The 12237-nt window shown below is 36.3% G+C and overlaps 1 non-coding gene across 1 annotated transcript; it reads left to right on the top strand.

The window, feature by feature from the left end:
• Positions 1 to 10663: 10663 nt before the first annotated feature.
• On the top strand, positions 10664 to 10745 carry Trnas-gcu. The gene has a single exon. It is a non-coding gene; the product is annotated as a tRNA-Ser (tRNA).
• The last annotated feature ends 1492 nt before the right edge of the window (positions 10746 to 12237 follow it).

Genomic DNA, 12237 nt, shown 5'->3' with positions numbered 1-12237 from the left:
AGATCTCAAATAAATTTAAATGGGACCAATTGGCACACACCACCTTTCGATTAAAACAAAATTTGTTGAAATCGGTCAACCCGGTCAAAAGTTCTGATGTAACATACATAAAAAAAAAAAAAAAAAAAAAAAAAAAAAAAAAAAAAAAAAAAAAAAAATACAGTCGAATTGAGAACCTCCTCCTTTTTTGGAAGTCGGTTAAAAAAAATACAGTCGAATTGAGAACCTCCTCCTTTTTTGGAAGTCGGTTAAAAATAAACCAAGAAACATTTTTAAACATATATTACAGATGGTTGTATTATAGTGTAACGTTGTGCTGGAACGTTACTCTAATAAATAAGATCTTGTAGTAAAGGTTAAGTTTTTTCACTTTATTTTTATCATGCTTCTACTTGTAGCGCCATCTATCGGCATTTTTCAACACTTCGTGACTATTTGTGTTTCATATCGGCGTTTTTTCTCTAACAGACTTGATAGATGCCGCTGATGTTTTTAGTAATTATTGATCTTTCTTTAATAAAATCAATTTAATTGTAATTAGAAATTCTAAATTTAATATCCCTGTCTACTCCTTAAATTATAAAATAATTTAATATCTAAATTTAAACTTAATAATTTATAAAAATACAGACTATGCTTAACGCATAGACTTTTGCTTGTCAATATTCCCGAGCGCGGGAAGGAGCGCCTTGCTCGCGTGTCTTTGCTTCTTTTTCTTTGCACTTCGTTTCCGCCGAACCTCGAGACCTAACCTCGACCCTAACTCGGCTTAAATCCCGCTGGGGTAAGTTCTCATGATATCTATTATAATTACATATTGCTGGTGTTCTTAACTTAACGAGAAAATTGTAATTATTTATTATTTTGCTAATTGTGACACTGGTTTCTGAATTGTTCTTTTCCTGACTCGGAACTTACTTCGTTCCAGGATTTATTTTTAGATTTATATCTTTAATTATACTTTGCTACAAATCGAGTCACTGCCCTCGATTAATAACGGGCTGACTGATTACCGGCATTTACACCGGTGGAGATCTCCGCCGGTCATCGGACGAAGACGGAACTGAAGACCATCATCGCCGGGAATTAGTCAGGCCAGTGTCCTTCCATTTTACTTTCTAAGGTACGTTGTCGCGGCGTGGGCCAGCTAAGGAAATAAAGGCTAAAAATCAGGTGCCTAACGCGCCTGATTCCGAACCTACCCCGTTTTCTGACCGCGTGCTACTAAAATTTTATAACTTTAAAATTAGTTTATTATTCTATTTCTACAACTTCCAAATCGCCAAAGCGCGGCAATAGTTAAAATTATTTAGGGTTTTTAAAAGGGCACAACTTCAATTTCTTTTGTTTATCACCCTATGATGTAGGAGCAACAACTTAAACGGCCAGACGAAAAAAATATATTTTGAAACATAAATGCGCCACTTATAAGGTTAGCTGTCGAATATAATATTTAATAAAATGTTTTATCGAAGTTAAAAAATAATTTATAAATACTTTTAACTAGCGTTTACAAAACCGGCATTTAGTGTTACGTAACTCAGATATTTCAGACATAAGCATTGCAGACGTGTTCTGTTGTAGACTGGAAATTTCTGACATTGGTTATTTGTGGCATGCCCATGTCCAAGCTCGGGAATACTTAGTATGTCAACGATTTTTAAAATTCATACTGGTCGTGCTTGACTTAGAAATATTACGACTTTAGTTAAATGTTACGAAATTTTGTCCAAGTACTTAAATTTCTCGGACTATGATACTTGGCGTACACTTATATTGTGAAGCGGAAATATTTGTTTAAATGCTCTAATCTTAGGAACTGCTGGATCGAATTGAAAAATTCATTTTTGTGTTCCATAGTCCATTTTTAGATTTCCGTTGCAGCGCCATCGACAAAAACGTTGCCGTTTCATCCGTAAAAATTTTACCCTCAAACACCTAAACAAGTTTCACTTCAAAAAAATAAAATAATTAAAAGAGAAACAGTTGGTAATAATACTAAAAACTTACCACAATTGAGCGTACTTTGCTGATAAATTTAATTTAATCAATTTTTAGTTAAAATTAATATATAATTATTATATTATCTATAGTCACTTGTAGCAAATGTAAGCCAGAAATATATTACTGGATTACTGGATAAAGGGATGAAGATAGGAGAAAGTTAAAAATGGTGTATAAGCTATATCATATTTTAGTACTTTTTTTCTCAAAATTTCGCGGGTGAAACCACGGGGCACAAATAGTATTTGTATTTGTTATGTTTTAAAAAAATAATAATAATAATAATAAATACTCTTTATTGCACACCACAAAGAAACATTACAACAAAAGTGATACATGAAAAGAAAGATGTACAAAGGCGGTCTTATCGCTAAGAGCGATTTCTTCCAGACAACCTTTGGGCATAGGACATAGCGAAGAAAAAGAGAAGCGGTAGGGAAAGTGTACAAACAGTTGATAAAGAATTGGCATAATGCTAACAAGCAGTATGATATTAACAGAGGTAAATATACATATACACATACACATACACAAAGTATACATACACATACATATATGCGAATAAATATATACATATATACTACATAAACAAAATACTACATTATATATATATATATATATATATATATATATATATATATATATATATTTATGGAGCTGATAATGATATTTATGAGGTATTTAGTGACAAAAAATGCGCCTTAAGATATTTTTTAAAACAAGCAAGAGATTGAGCTTTTCTTATAGAGAGAGGAAGAGAGTTCCAAAGTTGTACAGCTTTAACAGAAAAGGAGTTTGAATAAAAGGAAGTAGTATGGGAAGGAGTTTTGAGTGTTAAGGTTGAAGATGACCTGAGGGAACGCTCATGAGTGTCACAGAGAAACTCAAAGCGATTTTTTAGATAAAGCGGTGTATCTGGATGGAAAAGTACACAATATAGTAAAGAAAGGATGTGAGTATTCCTGCGAAAGCGGATAGGGAGCCACTTGAGTTGATTACGAAAATCGGAGACATGGTCATATTTGCGAAGACCAAATATGAACCGTATGCAGAGATTCTGGAGGCGCTCAAGCTTATTTAACTGCTCCTCTTTAAGATCTAGGTAACAAATATCAGCATAGTCAAGAATTGGTAGTAGGAGTGACTGTGCTAACGCAATTTTGGTAGGTATAGGAAGAAAATATTGAAGCCGACGGAGGGATCCGATAGCTGCAAATAATTTGCGACTTAACTCACTCAGTTGATGTGTCCACGAGAGGTGACTGTCAAAAATTATACCGAGGTTTTTTACTTTATCGCTGTAATTAATCACGGTGTTATTGAAAATGACGGGTGGTATAAGTGACCAGTCAATTCGAGACACTAGTTTTGAACTACCGATAATAATGACTTGACACTTGGAAGGATTGACGTTTAGACCGTATGATTTACTCCAACTATGAATTTTGTCCAAGTCATTATTCAACTCAATTATGGAGGTCGGTAAGTCCACTAATTTTGCATGAGAGTAAATTTGGAGATCGTCTGCATACAGGTGATAGGGAGAAGATATGTGAGGACCGAGAGAGTTTATGAAGATCGAAAAAAGGAGAGGAGACAACACGCCACCTTGTGGAACGCCGGCAATTACGTTTAACAAGTCTGAAAATGAATTTTCGACACGCAGACGCTGCCGCCGTCCACACAAGTAACTATGAAACCAGCCAATTGCCGATGGAGATATGCCAAGACAACACAAGATAGCCAGTAGAATATCAAAATCGACAGTATTAAACGCATTGCTAAAGTCTAGCAGGCTCAATACCGTGAGATTCTGTCCGTCCATAGCTAATCGAATGTCATCAGTGATTTTGACCAGAGCCGTAGCCGTACTATGACCTTTACGGAAGCCGGACTGATAAGGATTTAGGAGATTATTTGAGTTCAGGAACAGTGAAAGCTGCTGATGGACAAGACGCTCTAAGACTTTGGACAAAAAAGGAAGGATTGATATTGTACGGAGATCAGAAAAGGCCATGGAATTAAGTTTCTTGGGTAAAGGAATAATTTGAGCGTCTTTCCAGCAGGTAGGAAAGGTATTGGTACACAAGGATTCGTTTAAGATATGAGTTATAACAGGCAGGAGGGAATCTAAGATAGGGATGATCATATTACGGCTAATAGAATCAGATCCTACGGCATCTGAATTAACGGCTAATATGCTTTTCCTGACATCACATACAGACAATTGAGAGAAAGTAAAAGATGATGACAGCAAAGGAGTCCTAATAGCAGAAAGTTGATTGAGAGTGTTCGATTTAGTCTTAGAGTCTATATTGACAGAGGATGTGAAATATTTATTAAGTTGGTTAAGGTTAAATGAGTTTGAAGCTATATTTTGTTTGATTTTGCCAACTCTTAGTGATTTGAGGAATTTCCAAATTTTCGCAGAGTCTGCTTCCTCTAAAACAGAAGTATGGATATGGCGTCGTTGTGCATCCCTACATGCCTTGTTGCAGCGATTCCGAGATATTCTATACTTCTCCTTGTTCGACGGGCTCGGGTCGGCCTTATATCTGACTTTTGCTTTGTTCTTTAGAAGTTGTAATGACTTAATTTCCGTTGTAAGCCAGGGAGCAGGCAGATGTCTAATACGCACGGGTCGAACAGGAGCATGCACATCGTATAGGCGTATTAGGTAGGAGTTAAAGATATCAACCTTTTCATCCACTCCAGAAGAGCTAAACAACGCTGACCAGTCAATCATAGCAGCATCCTCACGTAGGCGGTTCAACTCCATACCCACAAAACTGCGCTGCAGAAGAATTCTCGACTTTGCCTTTGGTGGTCTGATTTTATATGAAAGGAAAATAAGATCGTGGTAAGAGAATGCATCGGCCGGGCACTGTCCATGCTTAACAACAAAGTCTGGAGAGGAGACAAATATCAAATCAAGGAGAGATGGAGAGCATGTGGGTAGGGTGTGGGTGGCGTTCAAGGGAAGGATGTGCATGCTTACAGAGCTTACAAGAGAGCGTAGGCGTGAAGCTCTGTAGTCTCGCTTAAGGAGGCAGGTGTTAAAATCACCCATCACTACCGTGTGACTATACTGTGGTGTAAGTACTTCTAAGAGATTTTCAAGGGACGCAAAATAGTCAACAGCGGGTGGTGGGCAATAATAAACACCCAGAAGGAGCTTTGTACTAGACAGGTGGATTTCTAAGAATAGGTGATCTGGGCCATACCCATCGTGGGAAGTAGATTGGCTAACGATTTTGAAGGAGATGTGAGAGCGAAGGTAGATGGCAACGCCACCTCCAGGTCGCCCAACACGGTCGTTGCGGATTAAATTGTAACCTGGGAGGGAATAGGAAACTGATGATAAGCAGGGCTTAAGCCAAGATTCACTTACCAAGATCGCATGAATATTATTATTTTGGAAAGAGGACAACATATCAGGATAGTGAGCAGGAATACTCTGTGCATTAATATGGATGATATTTAAGTTTTTTGGAACATCAAGAAATTGAAAGTCAAGAGTTTCGCTAAGAGAAGGAATACTAAGGAAGCTTAGGTCATCGCTGCACAATTCAGAGGAGGAAAAAGAATGAAATGTTTCGTCATTGTCACTAGTCATAAACTCAAAAATAATGGTAATATAATAGAAATTATTATAAAATATAAATGTATAAATAATTATATATTAATATGTAATTATGTAATAATACAATAATATGTATATTTATATGAGCCCTAAGAAATGGCGTCCATACACCCGCCAGCTGCAGAGGAATATACAAAAATCATTAAACTAGAAGAACAAGAAAAAGAAAAACAATAGAAGCAAAACACCATATACACGTGACAGACAAATACACTACCAGAGTATAGTTAAATCTTAGAAATAAATTATAATAATGATATTAAAATTTAAGTTAACAATATTTTTGAGAATAGATAATCCAACTAAGAAAGAAATTTACATATAGGTATATTAATTAAAACACGAATTAAAACGGAATAATACAATACAATCACATCAATACAGAACTTGACACTTGCACGAAGCTTTGTTTTAAATATAACATTTCCGAACGCATAACATTGACAACAAAAATCTCATCTATTGAAATGTCACGTCAATGTCAATACGTATTAAGACATTATCAGTGCTAATCCCAAATAAAATACAATGAAACTAATTGGCTTTAAAGTTAATAATTTCTTAGTAGTTATAAAGTTAAATTTACCCTACATAACAAATATAAATATAAACAACAAAAGTTATCATGAAATGGTGTGTCAAGGTAAATACTGGTAGTGGTAGACATGAAATAAAAGCGAATGAATATAATAAATTAAGACTAAACGTACATATACACATACAAAGAAAAAAACATTAATAAAACTACTATAGATAACTATTTATGTTTTACAGTTCTCTTTGTGCGCGAAATCGCCAGTTGCTTACGTTCAACAGGTTTGGGGGCTTCACTCTTCTTAGGTGTTGGTGATTTCTGCGTACTTGGGTCCGAAATACCCCTAAGGTCTGACAACGTCTCCACCCTGTGACGTTCACCATCTGTCGTCACAATGTGGATACAGCCCTCGCGCGTCCAGCAGTTACCAATGGCAAAACGTTGCCTCGCCTCCATAAATACCTTATGGCGGGTCCTTGTTAAAAACTCGGATTGTGTATATCCTGTATCCTTAAGCTTCGTTTTTGCGAACCAAACCCTATCGCGGACAGCAGTATCGGTAAATTTAACCACTATGGGTCTTGGCTTTTTATCTAAAGCGCGGCCTAGGCGGTAAGAATCCTTGATACTGCTGCTTGAAAAATTGGCGAGATTTAGGTGATCCGCAGCAAGGGTTGTAACTATGGCAGAGGTATTTTCATTTTTTTCCTCGGGTACTCCATGCAGCAGTAACATCTTGCGCCTTCTCCTGGTCTCAAGACGGTCAATCTCCCCGCCCAGTAAATCAACCTGGCGTTGTAGTGCATTTAAGGCAGAAAAAATAAAAGACTTGAATGACGAAAACTCTGCAGCCAGTGACGCTGTTGTTAGTGGCGAGTTAGAGCTAACTTTATCTAGGTCTCGCTGGAAATCGTTTAATTTAGTATTCACCGTATCCGAGAGAGCAGCAATTGATTCCTTCACTGTTTCCATGTCCGGTACTGAGTTGATTTTAGGATTCAAAGTGATGAAGTAGATTACAATATATGTATAAGTCTTTCTATAGAATTTAAATAGCCGGCAGGTAGTATGCAGGATACTTAGAAGCTACACATAAAAAAACTTTCAAACTTTTGAACAAAAACTTGAAAATTTGAAATAAATTTAGAGCACTTATAGATTGAGTGAAAAAATGTACATCAGTATCCTTAAACAAAATCAAAAAAACAATCTTGTAAATTCCACAAATCTTGTAAATTTCAATTACTGTCTATAATAAAAGAATTTTTCTTTAAAATACCTTTTGTCACCTCAATTGAAGACATAGGTGTAGTTAATCTAAAATATTTCTAACAAAGTCAATAAAAGTAGTTATGGGCTCGTAAATCAAAGTTACATCATAACCATAAAGTTAAATTTCCTTCAGTTGACATTACAAATAACTTCTAGCTATATACAATAGCAATAATATTTATTATCCCATAAAGGACGTCAAAGAGATAAATTCCGAAGCGGAGCGTCCAATAGCGCGTGTACCTCCAGAAGCGCTTAAGAAAGTGAGGACATTAACTCTTCCGTATCCGGGGCAGCAATAACAATAATGCGGGGATTTATTCGGACATTGTGCCCCACTTACCGGATTCGCCCGGAGTCGGCAAATGGCCGGTCGCACCGGACGGCAATGTTTTATAAGTGGCCGGCCGATCGCAAACACTAACCCGCGCATTTAACATAATCTTGGGTATCTCTTGAGCTTCATTTTGTTGAAGATGTCTTCTAAATGCGCTATAAGGAAGGATTCGTTTTAATTTGTTTAGGCCAGACGAGTGCTGTTTAAGTGTCGTTTCGGGAAAGAGTTTTTTTAAATTCAATTCGAAGATACGAGTTATTTTATTTTGTATGAGATATGTATGTGTTTTGTATGAGATATGTGTGTGTTTTTAGTTGAATTCAATCTCTTCTACTATTTAATTATTGGATGGATGTCTCAGTGTGATTTATTTTTACGTAGATTATTACGGACGTGTCATCTTATATATAAAATTCTCGTGTCACAATGTTAGTTAACATACTCCTTCGATGCGGCTGGACCGATTTTTATGAAATTTCGTGTATATCTTCGGTAGATCTGAAAATCGGCCAACATCTATTTTTCATACCCACAAGTTATAAGGAGGGGGGGGGGGGATTAAGGGGGTTAAGCATATATGGAAAAACATCTTTTGCGGGGTCAGCTAGTATTTTTATATTATTTGAAGAAAATATGAGACTATGACAATGAGCTTAGAAGATGTAAAATATTTGAGACAAAATGCAAGCAAGAAACATAATTATTTCAAATCCGTATATAGAAAAGAAACTTAAAGATAAATCATTTTTACATGCAGTCTTATGTCGAAAGTTTGTTTATTAGTTTTCTAATTTAAACGTTTTCATAAACCTATAAATCGCTTCGCTTTAGCCTGTAATATCCCACTACTGGGCATAGGCCTCTTTCCCCATGTAGGAGAAGGATCAGGCTTAATCCACCACGCTGCTCCAATGCGGGTTGGCGGATATATTCCCTACTATGAGTGACGATCGCTATCAGGTGTACATGCTAACAACCGGGACCGACGGCTTAACGTGCTCTCCGAGGCACGGTGGGAAGACCCACAAGGACTGCACAAACACCCAGACCACGGCAAACACCTATATGGCCATTACAAATGTTTGTCATGTGCGGGGATCGAACCCGCAACCACCAGCGCAACAGGTCCAATCCATGGCTGTAACCGTTGCGCCAACGCAGCGCCCTATAAATAAGTAGGATTATGAGAATGCATATGCCTATAATGCCTTCTCACTATTAACTTTTTAATAAGCTCAGACATCGTCCAAAAAACAAGCACCCACCTTAAGGCTTATTAAGAAATAAAATACACATTGAGAAATAAATTTAGATTAAGAGTTTTGTAGACAAGCCTACTCAATTCTATAGTATTGCAATAGTCTGTGAGTGTCGGAACATTACTGCTGACCTGCTCGGCAAAGCCCTATTGAGAATGATCAGAGCTTAATCCGCCCGGCTGCTCCAACGCGGATTGGCCGATAAAAATGTCTCAGCATTTCTCCCGAGAAATGCAATTGACTTCTGGATGTTTTTTCTAAAGTATCAGATGTTCAGTGGTTGATACGAACTCGATGGATACGAAAATTTTTTGATCATCATGTATTAGATGGAAAAAGCCTAATAATACTAAAAATAATTAGCAAATGCTTACCAAAAGTAAAATACAATTCGATTTCAATAATCGGAATCGGAATCAAATAAAGAAAGTCTCAAGTACATAAATAATATGCAATATAAAACGTGGCAATGTCATATTAGTTACAAGAATAACCCATAATAATTGTATTTGCTCGCAAACGAAAACCGACTTCAATTACATCGACAAGTAATAAATACAACGGAAGTCGACGAAAAAAATTGTCAAGTAAATACGCGTTATCAAAGATTACTCAAAAAGTAGTTATCAGATCTCAATGAAATTTAAATGTGATTGCATGATAAACATCAGTTTTCGATTAAATTAAAAATCATCAAAATCGGTACATCCAGTAGAAAGTTATGCGGTATAATACAACTTAGGTCGACGAAAAAAGCGTCAAGTAAAAACGCATTATTAGATATAACTCGAAAAGTAGTTGTTAGATCTCAAATAAATTTAAATGGGACCAAATGACACAACACCTTTCTATTAAAATTTTTTTTGTCGAAATCGGTCCATCCAGTCAAAAGTTCTGATGTCACATACATAAAAAAATACAGTCGAATTGAGAACCTCCTCCTTTTTTGGAAGTCGGTTAAAGAGTAATGTAGTACGGATGTTTAACCAACTTTATTATTTATTTTCAGCAAGTACATATTCCTAATTTTCTTAGATATAAAGCGAACTATTTGACGCAATAAGTAGATGCTATAGTCCACTAAAAAGTAAATTTATTTTCAAATGTAGTGTATTTTTTGGATCTACATTATGTTCTAGGCGTTGTAATACAATTTGCTATAAACGTGTCAACTACAGCACATAATAGGCTAAGATGTTTACGTCCAAATTAACCAATAACTGATATCATTGTATTGAGATGTACTTAGATGAATTCAAAGGACGATCCTAGCACAATATGACAAATGAGTGTATGCTACAGATGAGTCGTGGGCTAGGTTTCTCTGTCTATGTTGCATTCTAGATTCCTGATCAATGATTGTTACACTAATGAGAGTCGAAAATTATCTATTTAAAATATTACATTTGTGTAAATATTATATTAAAATATCCATTTTAATTATTGGTTTATTGGTAAAGATCTCTTTCAGACATAAGTTCGTATTTGTCAATTTCCTTTGTAAATAAACGCGAGTACATACATTTCAATTTACCTAATTTAGTGTTTTAGAAACGTTCATGCATATATTATAATATTAGAATGCAATTATAAAATTGCGTTGTCATAAATGTGACGAGGTGGCCGAGTGGTTAAGGCGTTGGACTGCTAATCCAATGTGCTCTGCACGCGTGGGTTCGAATCCCATCCTCGTCGTGGTTTTTTGGATTTTTACGGAATTTAAAGACTAATATTCTAATTAATTTCAAAATTTCATCAGAAGAACTAGTGAAGTTTTCGCCGAAATATTTTTTCTTTATATATCGATTACTATTTAAATTTTCTTTTATAAAAGTCAATCCAAAATAGCATACATACTAATTGTGTTTGCCGCAAGCGACAAAAAATTCGATTTTAATTATACCTATCAGTAATATAACGTAAGTCGGCGAAAAAATAGTCAAGTAAATAAACGCATTATTAGATATAACTCAAAAAGTAGTCGTCAAATCTCAATAAAATTTGAATGGAACCACATGACACGCATCACCTTTAGATTAAAAAAACACATCATAATCAATCCACCCAGTCAAAAGTTCTGAGGTAACATACATAAAAAAACAATCAAATTGAGACTCTCCTCCTTTTTGGACGTCGGTTATAAATATCAATTGCAAAAACGTGTGTTAGATGGCCTTCATAATTTATCGCGTGTGTGTAATTTATAACTGTGAATTTTCTCAATATATATTTATTTAAAGAATACATACATTATTTTTACATGGTATCATTTATTACATGGTACCATTTATTACATGGTATTATATTGAAAACTGTACTGTGTGGCTACTAAAGAATATAGCCACCCCCTCTCTTCCCGTGGGTGTCGTAAGAGGCGACTAAGGGATAACACAGTACCGCTACCACCTTGGAACTTAAAAAGCCGACCGGTGGCGGGATAACCATCAAACTGCTGGCTTTGAAATATACAGGCCGAAGACGGGCAGCAGCGTCTTCGATGCGACAAAGCCAGTACTGCGGTCACCAACCCGCCTGCCCAGCGTGGTGACTATGGACAGAACACATGAGTTCACGTTATTTTTGGCGTAAACTTGTGGAGGCCTATGTCCAGCAGTGGACTGTATAGGCTGTAATGATGATAATGATGATGATGATATTAAAAACGCGTAACGGTCACAGCACTGGTTTGTGGCTGTTGCGTTGACGGTTGCGGGTTCGATCCTCGCACATGACAAACATTTGTATTGTCCAGACAGATGTTTGCCGTAGTCTGCGTGTTTGTGCAGTCCTTGTGGGTCTCTCCACCGTGCCTCGGAAAGCATGTTAATCCGTCGGTCCCGGTTGTTATCAGGGAACTTATCCGCTAGCCCGCATTGGAGCAACGGGGTGGATTAAGTTCGGATCCTTCTCCTACATGAAGAAAGAGGCCTATGCCCAGCAGTGGGATGTTACAGGCTTAATGCGTTTACAGACAACCTCTGTCAATAGAGTAATTATTTAAAACATAAACACGAAAGTATGAAAATTAAACTTAAGTGCAGAAAGAAAAATAAAAACAAATATAAAATAACGTTTGATTTAGAACGTTTGTCGTACTTTAATGATACACGTAATCCAAACATATTTCCACATTTAGATGATATCGGGAACTCTCCAACTTCGCACGCTCTGTCATCGCGTCCACGCA

Source organism: Melitaea cinxia, chromosome 13 (genome assembly GCF_905220565.1).
Source record: "Melitaea cinxia chromosome 13, ilMelCinx1.1, whole genome shotgun sequence".
Taxonomy (NCBI): domain Eukaryota; kingdom Metazoa; phylum Arthropoda; class Insecta; order Lepidoptera; family Nymphalidae; genus Melitaea; species Melitaea cinxia.
The sequence above is the reverse complement of the archived record's forward strand: the minus strand, read 5'-3'. Positions and strand labels throughout refer to the sequence as shown.